At 35.9% G+C, this 14,023-nt stretch overlaps 1 long non-coding RNA gene and 1 pseudogene across 1 annotated transcript in view; one reads left to right on the forward strand and one right to left on the reverse strand.

Annotated features, from left to right (window-relative positions):
* The window catches only part of LOC131273264 (uncharacterized), a 254,749-nt gene that overhangs the window by 224,486 nt on the left and 16,240 nt on the right, over positions 1 to 14,023 (forward strand). The gene's annotated exons all lie outside the window — the stretch shown is intronic.
* LOC101420377 (lipid droplet-associated hydrolase-like) lies at positions 12,030 to 12,972 on the reverse strand (annotated as a pseudogene).

Below are 14,023 nucleotides of genomic sequence, written 5' to 3' on the forward strand. Positions count from 1 at the left end.
ATTCCTTATTCCATGGTATTATGTTAGTAGCTTGAGATTGGTCATGGTAGGAGGTTTTACACCATGGAAATTGGAAAATGCTATAAACAAGGACTTGTTTTTCAGAAACCCAGATTACTAGCATACTTTCTGCAAGAGTCAAGTCCTGTATTTTCATGTAAATTTTTATTACCTTTCTTATAACTGCCAAATTTAGTAAGTTCTATTTAAAATTTTATTTCATTTACTTCCTAGTGTTAATTTCACTTCAACAAGTTCTTTTTTTACTTAAAATAACTGTGTTGGGGAGCAGATGTGGCTCAAGTGATTGAACTCCAGCTTCTCACATGGGATATCCTGGGTTTGGTCCCCAGTGCCTCCTAAAAACAAAAACAAACAACAAGCAAAAAAATGAAAAATCAAACAAAGGGTAGCTCAACAGAGGTTGAGCACTGGCTTTTCACATAGGAAGGTCCCAGGTACAATCCCCAGCCCTGGTACCTCAAAAATGAAAATAAACAAAAAAATCTATGTGACCAAATATATATTTTTTTCTCTTCAGCCCAAATTCGATTTATTTTCCCCAGAATTCTTGTCATATATTTATTAAAAATCCCACTATAATTATTACATATTTCAAAATTAAAATGACTATCTTAGTTATTATTATGAATGTTATTGAGTTAAAATTTTGTATAGTTGCATTTAAGAGCTATCTATTAATTCCAACTATTAATTTTCAAGGAATTATGAATTCATTTAAGCAATTTTCAAATTTATATGCAAAATTTGAAAGTGACTAGTTTAAAAAAGATTTTCTGTCTCTCTGCCAGGAGTTTTAAATCTTAAAAACAGTAGGTAAACTAATTTCCTATTTAATACTATTCAAATAGACTGTTCTAAAAAGTATAAAATATAAAGTTTAAGTAAATGTTATCAAAAAGTAGCTCTGCACTTACAGATAAAACTGAAAAATCTAGACTACGAATTGTATAAATTTGTAGGTTTTCTGATTTTGTTGTCGGGGAATGCATGGAGCTGTGTCCATAAGCCTGTCGTCCATGCCTGGGGATCTATAGCTCCATTTATCACGGTGCCCAGCAGAATAGTCAGTGGCTCAGGAACTTACTAATAATCATAAATGATTAGAAATACAAACTAATATTGTTGGTAGAGAATCTGTCTCTCAAAAACAATGACCAATTGTTATTTTTATTTACATAAAAACCAATATCTCCAGGAGTAAACAGGATCATCTTTACTCATTGATAATTAAAACATGATTAGAAACATACATCATAGTATTTGCTGTGTTTGGGGTTTGCCCATGTGCATTTATACTTCATTAAAATTATCTGTTTTTTTAAATCCCTAACTTCAGAGTCTTACTTCTCCTAATCCTAACCTTTATTCAGATTAAATTTCTTCCTCAACCAATTTGTGGCACTTTATTCATAGTACAACTTTCAGCAATTTAGTTCATGGTTCACTTTTCCCATCTGTTCAGGTGGGAAAACACTACTACCTATTTTATATTGCTGTTGTGAGGATTAAATGAGATAATTCTCATAAAGTAAGAGTAAAAAGTATAAAGAGCATAAAGTAAAGAGGGCCTAACACAGTAAATAATACTTATGGAGCATTTGTTCATATTATTTTTCATGAACTATCTTCTTTGTAGATTCATTCCTTAGGTCTTATATTAATAGTAACTCCCTTCCATAACTACTCAGTGTTGATTTTAACCAAATAAGGAGTTAGATTATCTCTTTATTTTCTAGTTCTAGGCTATGAGGCTCTTGAGGGGAGAGTTTGAATTTTTATTCCTCGTGAAATCTCAAATCCATAATGCTTTGTCATATTTAAAGTGGATTTAAAACAAACAATTGTTGATAGTGAGTGTAAGGATAGAAGAAGGAAAGAACAGTTACACTTCCTTTTCATAGCATAGTGTACCTGCAAAGATTTCCCATTTGCACCTATGCTCTCTTGTTCATGCCATGCTCATATTCACAAGCACTCACATTTCTTGTTCATGTCAGGTGTAGTTAATTTTCAGAATTCTTGAGAGCTTAATTAAAATAAATTAGAATTGATTTCTTTAAAAAAGACAGTGATTCATTGGAAAAATTATAGCATATAGTAAAATTTAATAGGAAAAGTAGATGGTATTGGGTTTTTTTTGGTTAAAGTTGCAGAATTTTATTTTAAAATTATTTATTTGTTCTTAAGTGGTTAGATTACTTTCCCTTTATATGTGAGAGGTTTCAACTTCAAATTTTTGTTTCTCAGCAATTCTTGAGAAGTTTAATTCTTAATTCCATAAATGTGTATCTCAGAAGACAAATACATAAATCAGCAGTGAGTTTTAAAAAATAAAGGTTATTTATTTTAACCTTTATGTTACTTTTTTTTCTTAACTTTGTAATGATCAAATGAATGGAAGAATTTATATCAATACAGTGTTGTGTTCTGGAACCAGCTCATCTCTAAATTCTTTGTTTGCCTTTTGCTTTTAAAATTATTCCTGAAATAAGTACAGTAGCAAGACAATTTTCTACATTCATTTACATAATTGCCATCATAACTTCTTTTATCTGCCATCAGTTTACAACTGTAAGCTCAGAATGTTTTTATACAATTAATGTTTTTTACATTAAATTTCTAAAAAACATTGAAAGAGGTGATGATTCCAAGCCATATCTTTTTAAATATTAACCTAAATTAGCACAAACAGGTGTCTTCTCATAATATGAGCATAATATAAATAGGGAAGTCATTTGAACATTTAGAATAAAAAGGGAAATTTTATTTTAGGAACTCATATAATGCCATATTTTAACTTGATATTGGAATATAAATAAGAGTAGGGAACATGCATATTTCATGAAAGTAGATATCTTTGACTGTTTTAGTCAGTAATTTAAAATGTTTGCAATTAAAAATGAATGAAAGATACAAAACACTCATTGTCAATCTTCACCATACTTATGATGAAGTATATTTACTAAACATCATAACTGAAAAAAAAATCATACTTTGGCTACTTTTAGGCAGTCAGTTTAATCAAAGACAGAACAGGTCACATATTTTCTTTACCATTAGAATTCAATGTAAATTCATGGATTTTAGTTGAAAATTATCTTAGGGCCTTGACTAAACTGTGTAGATTCAGACTAAACTGTGTGGAAAATGGACTACCAACTTTAATATGAGATACACGAATTTCTGTCCAATTTGTGAATATAAATATAGGGAAATAAAATCAGCCTATATAATATGCATACAATATAAAAGGAATATATATTTAATAATATATATACCTTTTATATATATTTAATAATATATACCTTATATATATTATTCATCTTTAAATACACATATTTAAATAAGTGCAATTGGATTCTACGAATTGTCAATAGAGATAAGCAAAAATACAGAATGGTTAAGTTTATTGTTTCAGGATTTATTACACAAGATAAACAGCAAAATGCAACTCCTATTTTTTATCATCACTTTATAATATTCTAACCAGTTTAATTTATGAAAAGGTATGCATTTCTCTATTTGAAACGCTCTTAAAATCATAATGTTTATTATATGCTGATTATTATCTGAATGCTTTTTATGTGTTTTATCTAATTCACACAGAACATTGTGAAGGTATTATTATTATACTCAATTGAAGATGATAAGACTTAGAGTCATAGATACTAGCTAACTCCCTGAAGGTCATCCCTAGTATTTGACAAAGCCAAAATATAAAGTCAGGGTGTCTACCTTTACAGTCCATGCTGTTTCTATACCAATTACTTCTTATTTCTCAACAATCAGCATTACTTGGAAATAATAATTCAATGGTATATTGTCTGGATAAAAATTACAAAATTGAAAATGGAACTCAATTGTAAAATTGGGCAAGCAAATATAGCATGAGATAATGCATTTCAAACTGCACAGTCTTTAATCAAAGCAAGAATAATGCCTCCAGACTGCCTCTCCCATAGTTTCTATTAAGAAATCAAATATCCTAGTGCCATACTTTGCAGGGCTGGGGCAACATCCTCCAGGCCATATCATATGGTGCTATTTTTCTGGTAGCCAGTATTCATGGGTCTAGAAATCAAGGCAGTTTAAAGGGAGTAACTTTTCTCAGTATTATCCCTATTGATCCACTAGTGAAATTTTTGCTTTCCATCCCTACAACTTTGGACTGTGTTGGTCTAATGGTCTTGGATTCCAAGGGAAGAATGATTCCAGCATGGGACACACAATGCCTACTTTAAAACTGAAAGTTGAGACTGCCACATGGCTACTTTGAGCTTCTGATGCCAGTGAATTATCAGGTGAAATAATGAGTTTGTACTGGTTGGGGTGATTGATCCTGAATTTCAAGAGCTAATTGAGTTGCTATTGCACAATATGAATGAAGAGAGGCATATGCCTGCAATGCAGGAGATTCCACAGGGTGCCTCTTTGTACTCTCATATCCTGTGGTTCAAGTCCATGGAAAGCTGCAATCCAATTCAGGCAGGACTGAAGCAATTCAAAAACTAGATTCAGGCCCTTTTAAAAGTCTGAGTCACCTAAGTAAGCAAGGAAATTTGACTAGTTGAGAGCTGCAGAAATAGAATAGATAGTCGGAGAAGTTAGTGATGTGCTGGTACAATCATGTTAATAGATGCAGAAGTGAGAATTGTAGTAGTTATATATATATATATATATATTTCCTTATTTTTAAAGAGTATATTATATATTTATTAACCAATTACTTTTCTCTTTCCATTGTCCTGCTAGCTAACGTCAGATGTGTTAATAGTAATTACTTTTATACATTGTTCTTTTAATCATAGTATATCAAAGGGGGAGTGTGACTCAGCTAGAAGAATGAACATCAGAAAAATGGGTAAAAGTACAATGGACCCTTTATGGGGAGAAGGTTAGCATGCTTTTGGTTGTATTTAAGTGTGTCATTAATCAGCAGCATCTTGTTTTCATTGTCTTGATTTGGAAGTTACATATAGTTAAAAGCAGTGTTTGGGTGCCTAGTTGACTAAGGTGTCAAATTCGCTAATCTGAATTACTTTTCTCAGAGTCCTCTTCCTTATACTTTTTTGCTTAAATTTGGTCACAAGAGCTATCTATGTGAAACTCAGAAGGTGAAAATGAAGCGGTAGCTGTGTTTACTCAAGGATGGTTGATGAGCTCTGGTCCTTTTGTAGCTCTTGAATGTTCCCGCAGCTTTTATTGACTCACGATATTGGTATGGACCATACTCTGGTCCAGGGCTCCAACTCCTGCCAAAACTTTTTCTTCAACATCTCAGGTCTGACCCAGGTGCAAGTTTGACTCTTTGGCAAGAATGACAGCTTCTCTTACAGGTCATCTGTGGCAGTGGGTTGGGAGCTTTGAGCTGGGGAGTGGCCAATGGGAGATACAGATGCCGTTTAGAGGTGTCACTGCTCTCCTCAACTGCTTGCCCATCTTTCAAACCTCACCACCTGTTCTATTATTTCAGGCTTGCCTGAACTGTTGAAAGAGTTGTGTATTTTCTTCTTTATGCTCCTGTAACAATTTCAACATGTGTCTACCATAATGAAAATGGCTAGCATTTCTTTAGTACTTAGGATTTTACATTCCCAACAATGTATGAGTGTTCCAACATCTTGGCACTCTTGTAAACACTTTTGAAGGTCTGTCTTTTTGATCAACACTCAGTAGCCATCTCCCAGCTCTCCCCTACCAACTGCCTCCTCTTCTTTTGAGTAAGAGTGTTTCAGTCTGTTTCCATTCTACAACCTAGCAGGAGTATTAGGTCTAATGAAAAGGTTCAACCAGAACTTAAACCTGGAAACGGGGAGAAAGCAGCTCCATATGCTTTTCAGGACAGGGATTCTCAGTGGCAGGGCCTCCTCTCCTTGAGGTAGATAATATTTCACCAACAAACAGCACAGAGTCTCTCCCCTCCCAACACAAAGTGAGGCGTGCAGAGCTGTCATCCACTGGCACTGATCTGAGCAGTTTGGTCTCCTTGGGAGACCAGCCACTATGGGATTTCTTTCCCTGCTCTTTGTGCTGTGTAACTTTAACCAAGGATTAAGAATTAACAACTAATTATGAGTATTAAATCATTATACAGATGTCTTTATAAGATAGCAGAAGGTTAACACCTGAAATTACTGAAGCTGTCTAGAGTGATCTCACCTCTCTTCATGGTTACTCTAGACTTAGCCTCACCCTTGTGTTTGCTTACCCCGATGTTATAAAATATTAGAATTTCTGCAGATCAGGGAGGCAGTTTGGGCCAGGAGACCACTGTACTCCATTGTTTTTACAGCTAATAAAATTCTTTCTCTCTTTGAAACCCCTATGTCTCAGGAATTGACTTTAAAGATGCATCAGAAGAATGGTATTTTAAGTAATAAAACAATAATAAGTAATGAAACAGCCATTTGCTGTATTTCTTTTGTACCTGAGCCTGTGTTCCCATGATGCACCTTGTGGCAATGCACTTCACAATCTTATTGTGGTTTTGATTTATATTTCCCCAATAACTAATGCTATTGAGCATCCTTTCTTGTGTTTATTGGCCATTTGCATTTTATCTTTGGTGAAATATCAGTTCAAATAATTTGTACATTTTAAAATTGGGTTATTTGTCTTTTATTGCTGAGTTAGTTTTTATATATTCTGGATTCTATATTAGACTTTTATTAAAAGAGTTTTCTCTCATTCTGTGTGCAGTCTTTTTTCACTTTCTTGATATCTTTTGATTCAAGTTAGTTTTACATTTTTATGAAGCCCAATTTATTTTTTTGTTTGGTTATTTGTGCTTTATGTACCTTTTTAAGACAGTATGGCCTCATCCCTGGTAAAAAATATTCAGACTTATGCTTTCTTCTAAAATTTTTATAGTTTTGCCTCTTATATTTAAATCTGATTCATTTTGAGTTAATTTTGGTATATGGTATTAGATAAGTGTCCTACTTTATTCTTTTGCATGTGAATATTTGGTTTTCCCAGCCATTTTGGTTTAAAAGGCTATGTTTTCCCCATTACATTTTCTGGGCACCTTTGTCAAAAATCAATTGTTAAAAATGCATGGGATTTTCTGGACTCTCAATTTAATTCCATTAATGTATAGTCTACCCTTATGCAGATACCACTGAGTTTTCATTAATGTGACTTTTTAAGAAGTTTTGAAATTGGGAAATGTGAGTCCTCCAAGTTTGTTCCTATTTTTCAAGAGAGTTTTGGTCTTTCCAATCCTTTGCATTTCCATATGAATTTTAGGAAGTTTGATAGTAATTGCTTTGAAACCATTTATCAGTTTGGGGAATAGTACCATATTAACAATAATAAGTCATCCTGTGATCTGCGATCACGGGATGTATTTTCATTTATTTTAGTCTTCTAAATTTTCTAATGATATTTTGTATTTTTCAGCAAATTTGTTAAATTTATTCCAAAGTATGTTATTCTTTTTGATACTGCTATAAAGGGAATTTTTTCTTAATTTCATTTTCAGATTGTTGATTGCAAGTGCATAAAATAATTGAAGTATTTTTATATATTGATATTTTTTCTTGCAAACTTTTTGAACAGGTTTATTTGTTCTAGTCATTAGTTGTGGATTACTTCGGATTTTCTACCTACAAGATCTTGTTATATGCAAACAGAGATTATTTTACTTCTTCCTTTTCCATCTTCCTTGTCTAATTTCCCTGGCTAGAACTTTCAGTACAATGTTGAAAAAGAGAGTCAGAAGTGGACATCCTTTTCTTGTTCCTGATCTTAGGTGGAAAACTTCACTCTTGCACCATTAAGTATGATGTTAGCTGTGGGTATTTTATAGATGACCTTTAATATGTTGAGGAAGTTTCTTTCTATTTCTAGTTTGTTGTGGTTTTTCTTATAAAAGGGCATTGCATTTTGTCATTTCTCTTCATCTATTTAGATGATCATATGCTTTTTGTCTTTTATTCCATTAATAATTCCATTAATAATTGGATTCTATTTACTAGTATTTTTTTGAATATTTTTGCTCTTATTTCTGTCTTCAAATGTGGAAGGTTGGGTTATTTTTATGAGTCTTACCCTTTTTTTAAGAATGCTAACTATGGTGGTATCAAGCATGAATAAACATATGCCATTTGTTTTTTAAATTATTTTTTAAAGAAGTTTTAGATTAAGTAAATGTCATAAAATATATAGCGGGGGGGTGGGGAGTGGTGTTGCTCAAGCAGTTGAGTGCCTGCTTCCCATATGGGAGGCCCCAGATTCTTTTCTCAGTGCATCCTGAAAAAAAAGAACAAAAACAAACAACAAGCAAAACAAACAAATAAAACCCAGGGAAGCCAATGTGGGTTCAGTAGTTTAGCACCTGCTTCCCACATATGTGGTCCTGCGTTAAATTCCCTGCCCCTAGTACCTCAAAGAAAAAAAAAAAAATAGGAGATTGCCATATAACCCTGCTCCCCTATTTTCCCCCATTAACATCTTTCATTAGTGTGGTGTATTTATTACAACTGATGAACACATACTGAACACTACTAACTGTGGACTTTAGTTTACAATACGGTTTACACTTTGCCCCATACAATTTTATAAGTTTTGGCAAAATATCTATTGGCCTGAATCTGTTATTGCAATGTCATGCAGGACAATTTCAAGTTCCCAAAAATGTTCCCATGTTACACCTATTCTTCCCTTTTCCTCCCCTCAAAACTTCTGGTAGTCACTGCCTTTATATCAATGATAAAAGATCTTCCATTGCTGAACTAATAATAAATGTATTTTAGTCCATAGTTGCATTTGCCCCTTATGTTTGTTCATTCCTAAATCTTGAGGATTTTGGGATGGTGATACCCATTCTGTTTTTGAATGAGAAGGGGCTTAGATCCATGGGGCAGATGAATGGAACTGTTTTGCTTGCAGTTGTAGATACTCAGTTTGTTTGGAATGGGCGTTGTCCATCATCATTCTTTTGTTAGTTGTTCTGGGTGATTCCAATGAACTGGAGAGTAAGAGCCTCATTTAAAAAGACAACCCAAAGCAAAATAAAAACATAAACCCTCCCCTGATTAAAAAACAAAACAAAACAAAACTGAACCAAATACCATAGATGAGGAAACAAGGGAGGCTCAAGGTTAACTCTTAAATAATATCACAAATCCAGTGAATGCCAGGTCTAGGACTTGACCCTATGTCTCCATTTGCTGCCTAGAATAAATTCATTTTCTGGAAAAGAAGAAATGAGAGACAGATACAAAAAATGATAGCATGGTGTTTCTTTTAAATTATTATTTTTTTAAATAAATTTGAGAACAATCTGAAAGTTACAAAAAAGTTGCAAGTAAAACACAAAGAACATTTTCTTCCCTGAACCATCTGAGAGTAAATTTCCAATGTAATGCCTCATCACCCACATATCCTTTAGTTTGCCTTTAGTACAAATAAGGGACTTATTCCCAATATAACCCTCAGAATCAGGAAAGTACATCATTCCCTTACTACCCAGTAGTCAGACCCCATTCAAGTCGCACACATTGTCCCAACAATGTACTTTATTGCAGAAACATCCAGTCCAAAATCATGGGTTGTATTTGGTTGTCATGTATTTTTAGTCTCCTTCAATCTGGATTTTTTTTTTCTTTTAATGTATTATAGGATGAAGGAAATCGAGCCTTTGGAAGTCACTGCTCTCCAAGAGAGGGCACTGGCAGCCTTGGAAGTCAGGCCAGGAGGGTCCCTGGGCTGACTCTGGGGTCTCTCACAAGGCCTAAAGCAGTCAAGGCTCCACCTTAGGTTCTGACCTCACCACTAGACATAGGTAAAAGAAGGGACAATCTCTGGCAAGGATCACCAATGTGGTTGCCTGGGGAAGGCAGGCAGAAGAGCTTAGGGAGAATTTATCAAGTTCAGTCTTTTGTGTAATTCTTAATGAAATAAAAAGAACTCTAGTCTCCTGAAATATGATCCTTCCTTTTCTAAATAAGTGGTGAGAAAGTGACTTTTCATTCTAATGGAGAGACTTTAACCAGAGTATAAGTTAGGAGAACTGCCCAAATTGTACCCCTCTCCCAATATGCACACAGATAAGGCCAAACAAAGTCATAATGCCAGCAAAAGATAAATTTCTTTCATTTGGTGATCAGATGTCAAACAGGAAAAGAAATAAAGGCCAGTACAATTTACTTTAAGCTCTAAAAACTAAAGCTATGGCAATTTCACACCTGTGGACTTTTGAAATATGGAGTAATATGGAATAATGATTAAAAGAAAAGCTGTGACCATTATTCCTTGTTCCAGTAGGCATGATTTATCCTGCACCTGTTTACGTATTTGTTTACTGAGCATTTCCCATAGGCAAGGCAGGACTCTGCATGCAGCCCTGTGCCCATGGCCTGTGCACACAGACGCTTCCTGCAGGCCAGGAGCACCCCTTGGCACAGCTTGACTTGTCCCCTCTGGGAAGCCATTTCTTCTTGTGCTGAAGCCATGCCTAAGGACAGTGACTCACTCAGCACTTGTCATTGGGTTGGTGCATATCAGAGCTGATTCTTTCATGAGGCGGCTTTAGGTTTTGAGAGGAAGAACAACATCCCATTGTCCTTAAGGAATGATGATACCACAAGAGATTTCCTGAAAGAAACGGAATGTTTCTCATCTATTGTCATCTCTTACCACAAGCAGTGGGGATTTACTGTGTATCTCCTAAAGTCCCAGGATGGGTCAAGAGAAGGCAGAAATATTGTTAGCCCACTCTAGGACAGAGAACATGCTTCTTTGCTACCAGCTCTCAGGGTATCCTGAGAAATTGAATTCACATCATTAAAAATGGCTTGTTTTGGTTCATTTGTAAAACAATTTATTTCTTACTAATAGAGCTAATGCAGAAAGGCAGACTAATATATAGTATTTAGCAATTTAAAGATGCCCTTTCAATAATTATTTACTAGAAAATTTTCAGGAAAAAAATCATCAAGAAGTCTACCCTCAATGCCTAGCACATACTTGGCTCATTGATGGTCCTATAGAGACTGTTACCAAAAGAATCACAGAAGGGGCAACTCATATTGGCAGGTACAGGTGGATTCAGGGTAGTCCCATGATCCACATGCTGATTCTGGGGAAGAGGAGCCTGCAGGGAGCTCACCACCTGGCAAGCTGAAGTTTGGCACAGCATGGGCTGGCTGTCTTGTGGCAGGAGGCCTAGTCAGGGTCCTTCAGCAACTCACCTCTGGTAACTTGACCTGAGTCCCAGGTAGTGATCTTTCTTCTCATCTAATGCGGGGAGGTCAGGCAGTTGCACTTCAGGGCAGCTTCTCGGACTTGTAGTGTCTTCCCAAATGTGGGTTCTGGTTGGGCTGCTGCCACTGGTGGCCAGAAACAAAGCTGCCCTGGTGGTTTTGGAGCTGCTACAGGCAGCTCTGATGCCTAGTCTGGTTCTATTGAGCTCAGTCAAGATCTGTGCAAAAGTAGTTTTGGTTGATCTTCAGCTTCTGTCCTGAAAGGAGACCTAGGTCCATGACCAGGATCCCCAGTGCATCACTTCCTGTTTCTGGAACATGAATGTCTCCTTCTCGATCTCATGCACTTCACATATCTAATACACTTAATAGTCACTGATGTCTTTTACATTTTCTAGTAGGTGTTTCACAATTTCTTCTCTAGGAGAGTCTGTTCTACAATGTAACTCAACTAAAATCAACTGAATTTGGACTTCATTTTGTCTGCAAGGATCCTGTCTACTGAAACAAATCACCTAGAGCCTCTGGACGCCTCGTGTAAATGGAAGGGACCTTGTTTAAAAGTGATCACTGTGCTCCCTGAGTTTCGGGAAGTGTCCTCTTACACTGGAATGATACATCGACTGTGTTTACTTCAGGCTCTAGCATGGGGTGCCAGTGTTTCTTAAACTAAGAGGTTCTCATGTTTTTGTTTATTTTTCCTAATGTCAAACATCAAAACTAAACATTTATCTACTAATCAGTAAACCTACCGATCCTACTCACTGGCTGTAGATGCTGGTTTCCATGTGTCAGTGTTTATATTTTGGGTAGGTCATCCTTTAGCCATTCAGCTACCATTGCTGCCATTTTCTGGCTAGATGACATGACAAAAGAGTGAGGTAATTTCTTCTCTTTCTGGAAAATCTTGATGTCTTCATAGTACTCTTTTGGACACCAACTGTCTATAGTACCATAGTAAAATGTAAGCTTAGGTAAATGCTCCTTTATGGTTTAATTGTCTTGCTCCAATACCTCCATCATCTCTTGGCCCCATGGTAGGCATCATTAGCAAGGTAGAATGGTTTCAATACATTCCTGACTGAAAACTCATTCGACATGTTCATCATGTTAAGGCCACTCTGATTAGTAAGGACTTGATTTTCTCAGGGCAAGGGTTCAGTAATAAGTAGCTAGTAACTAGAGACCAGCACAGTAACGGGGTGGCAATCCTGCGTTTGGACATCTGTGACATTCGCTCAGTTGTTGGAAAGAGCAGCAAGGTATGGGTTACTGGAAGCTCAGGGGAATGCTTCAGTATTGGAAGAGAACAGCAGCCTATTGAATGGCCGGTCAACACAAGTTTCATTTCCTATGGCACATGAGTTCTCAGGAAAGCTAATGTGTGTTCTACTTAACCATGGAGTCCATAGATATCTTTAATTTCTTCAGCATTTGAATCATCTGAGGTTGTAAGAATCTTTTTGTCTTTTGGGGACAAAGACATGCCCAGAATGACTAATAATCCAAATTGGAAAACATCCATTTTTCAAAGAGTGTAATGCCTTTGCAAATGGCATATAAGAGGCACAAAAACCTGGATTATACCTATAATAATGAAAATAAGCAGCGTAGGCTTAATGACACTTTGATCACTAAAGAGATCAGTCCAGGGACCACATTTTAAAATGTGGGTTTCTACTCCACACCACAAAATTAATTCCTCATGCATGGAAATTTTTCCCTTGATTTCTGAATCCATTTCTGTCTGCCTCACTGTGGAGATATCCAGACATTATAGGTAGGGCAGACAGTTCAGGAATTTGGCATCCTGCCAGCGAGCTGTACTTTGGAATTTATGCTTCCCAGTGAGGAAGTTGGACTCAGCTGTGGTTTCCCTATGCATGGCTCTTCTGCCCCTTCTATTTGAACCTATAGTTAGTACTAAAGTTGATAGGTGTATGTCCAAGAGACTTAAGTCTTTGGGCTGTCCATGTGCCCGTTGGGCATTGAATATCAACAGGGTTGCAGCACCCACTCTCCAGTTCATTGGACTTACCCAGGACAACTAACAGGGAGATGATGACAGACCACAATCATCCCAAGGAACAGAGAGTGTGCAACTACAAACAAGATAGTCCCATCCATCTGTCCCATGGGATCTAAGCCCCCTCTCAATTATCCCATATCCCATATCCCAGAACCCCCAGAATTGAGGAATAAATGATGGACTAGAGTAGCCTTACTGTTATTCTACTATAGACTTATTGTTCTAGCAATGGAAGAACATCTATCACTGAGTTGGAAGCAGTGGCCACTAGAGGTTCTGAGGAGAGGGATAGGGAAAAATAGTAATATGGGGACATTTTTGGGACATTGGAATTGTCCTGAATGACATTGCAATGACAGATACAGGCGATTATATATCTTATCATAACTTACAAAATTGTGTGGGAGAGAGTGTAAAGTATAATGTAATCTATAATCCATACTTAGTGGCAATGCTCCAATATGTGTTCACCAGTTGTAACAAATTACCACACTAATGAAGGCTGTTAACGTAAGAAAGTATGGGAGGGGTAGGGAGTGGGCCATATGGGAATCTCCTATATTTTTTATATAATATTTATGTAATCTAAGTATCTTTAAAATTTTTTTTAAAGCTTATTAAAAAAAAAGGTAGCTAGCTTTTCCCCAACTGTCTACACCACTTGTGTTTAAAGTCCTAATGGTATTTGGTGATGTGATATAACAAACTTGTGCCCCTAAATCTTCACTAATTACCTATATCAAGACTGACTTATGGACAATGC

This window comes from Dasypus novemcinctus, chromosome 14, assembly GCF_030445035.2.
Source record: "Dasypus novemcinctus isolate mDasNov1 chromosome 14, mDasNov1.1.hap2, whole genome shotgun sequence".
Taxonomy (NCBI): Eukaryota; Metazoa; Chordata; class Mammalia; order Cingulata; family Dasypodidae; genus Dasypus; species Dasypus novemcinctus.